Raw genomic sequence first — 2649 nt, 5'->3', positions numbered from 1 at the left:
ACGAATGAACTATTGAGACCTGCCGCGGCCGTGCCGAAGTCATCCAATCAGCAAAGTCTTTACTCTATTCTTACAGGTTAGCTCGGCTAGGAGCCTGCAGCCCGGCAACGGGGTTTCCTCCAATTAGATGCAGGGCAGGATGACGTTCCAGTTGGCATGACGACCGCGCCGACCAGCGGAATGGTAAGGGCGTGGTTGTGGACGGGACGCTTCATGTCAGTGCTGCAGGTTATGTTTGACTGGCAATGCATTGAAGCAAAGAGGGACACTATCCACTCGCACAGCTCAGCAATATGACATCTACAGGGAGAACACATCAAACAATAAACATCAAGTTTCAACTGCAGCTACTAAATATGTTTGGGATATGCAGATTAGAAGTGCTACTGGTGGAAGGAAATACTTTAAATATTTGAATTAGATGATTATTGTCATGTATTGAGATATAGTTAAAACTGTTTTGCATGCAATCCATATTGATCATTACAACTGCGCATTGAGGGAAAACAATTATAGAATACATAATAAAATGTTACAGAGGAAGTGCAGACAGAGAATAAAGTGAAAGACCATAACGAAGTCTTGTAAAATCAAGAGTCCATCTTATTGTACGGAGGGACTGTTCAATAGCAGAATGGTGATTATTTCAGCTCTTGTGTTTTCTAATGGGAGGAGAACAAGACCCAATGTCCGGGGCGAGTGTGATCTTTGATTACATTTACGGAGCAGCGGGCAGCGAGTATAGACAGAAACCTTGGAGGAAATCTGTTTTCCGTGATGTGCTGAATGGTGCCACAACTCTGCAATTTCTTGTAGTCTCATTTGCCATAGCAAGCTGTGAAGCATCCATATAAAGTGTTTTCTATGGTGCATCAATAGTGGTAAACTATGGGCCTATTGGCCTAAACAAAATTCCGAACACACACAGCATAAGTGAGAAAAGAAACAGAACTAATGTTTCATATTGAAGATTCATCCTCAAAAATAATCTGTAATGTTAACTCTGCTCTCTTTTCACAGACGCTGCTTGACCTGCTGTGCACTGCCAGCATTTCCGTTTTCTAGAGTTCCAGCATTTGCGGTTCTTTTAATCATCATTGGAGAAATCCAAAATGAAGAAAGTTGAAGGAAGATGATTAGGAAGCCATAATACAATTGAACAGATTCAGCACACTTTAAAAGAGAGATGAACACACATTTGGGTACCCTGTGATCTCTGTCTCAGAGGCTGATGTCAGAATGTCTTTCTAGAGGGTGAACTCTCACAAGCTGTCAGGCCCCAGTGGTGTACCTGACCAGAAACTGAAAACCTGTGCTGACCAACTGGCCTGGAGTAGTCAAAGACACTTTCAACCGTTCACTACTGCAATCTGGGGTTCCTGTCTGCTTCAAGTGGGTAGCAATCATACCAGCACCCAAGAAGAGCAGGGTAAGCTGCTTCAATAACTATTGCCCAGTAGCTCTCACATCTGCCATAATGAACTGCTTTGAGAGGTTGGTAATGGCTAGAATTAACTCCACCTAGAGCAAAGACTTGGACCTCTGCAATTTGCCTATCTCTGCAATAAGTCTACAGTGGATGCAATCTCACTGGCTCTCCGCTCTGCTTTGGAGTAGCTGGACGACATCGGGCTACTGATTATCAATTACAGCTCAGTATTTAATGCAGAATTCCCTCAGTACTATTAACCAAGCTTCAAAACCTGTGCTTCTGTACCTCCCTCTGCAACAGAATTCAACTTTATTACCCAAGAAAAATGTGTTAACCTGCCTCAAGACTATCATCCTGTAGCACTTCCATTGATTCTGCTGAAGTGTTTTGAGAGGTTGGTCATGAAACATAACAACTCCTGCTTGGGGAGTGACTTAGATCTACTCCCATTTGCCTATCATTGCAACAGGTCAACAGCAGATGCCATTTCATTGCTTCTTCACTCAGCTCTGGGATCAGGTGTGGAAAGGGTCAGTAACTTTAAATTCCTGGGTGTTATCATATCAGAGGTTCTGTCCTGTAAGTCCCATTACAAAGAAGGCATTACAGGGCCTCTTCTTGCTTAGAAATTTGTACAGATTTGGCATCCACCTAAAACTTTAACAAACTTCTAAAGATATACAGTGGAGACAATCCTGACTGGTTGCATCATTGCCTGGTATGGAAACACCATTACCCAAGAACGGAAAAGCTTACAAAAAGATAATGGTACGATAGTGGCAGGCTCAGATGCAGCAGCCTCTCAAGGGCCATACAAAGGTGTTTTTGTCATTTTAAATGGATTTAAATGATCTTTTACTTTGAACTTTGAGATACAGAGTTGGCAAAAGGTTATAAGTAGGTTAATTAAAATTAGGAATAGTGAATAATATGGGGGGAATGTGAAATTATTCACCATAAGTAGAAAAACAAAGTTCAAAGTAAGTTCAACACAAAATGCTGGTGGAACACAGCAGGCCAGGCAGCATCTATAGGAAGAAGCACTGTCAACGTTTCGGGCCGAGACCCTTCGGTCAACAGTGCTTCTTCCTATAGATGCTGCCTGGCCTGCTGCGTTCCACCAGCATTTTGTGTGTGTTGCTTGAACTTCCAGCATCTGCAGATTTCCTCGTGTTTTCAAAGTAAATTTATTATCAAAATACATATACGTCACCATA

Source organism: Hypanus sabinus, chromosome 10, assembly GCF_030144855.1.
Source record: "Hypanus sabinus isolate sHypSab1 chromosome 10, sHypSab1.hap1, whole genome shotgun sequence".
NCBI lineage: Eukaryota > Metazoa > Chordata > Chondrichthyes > Myliobatiformes > Dasyatidae > Hypanus > Hypanus sabinus.
The sequence above is the reverse complement of the archived record's forward strand: the minus strand, read 5'-3'. Positions refer to the sequence as shown.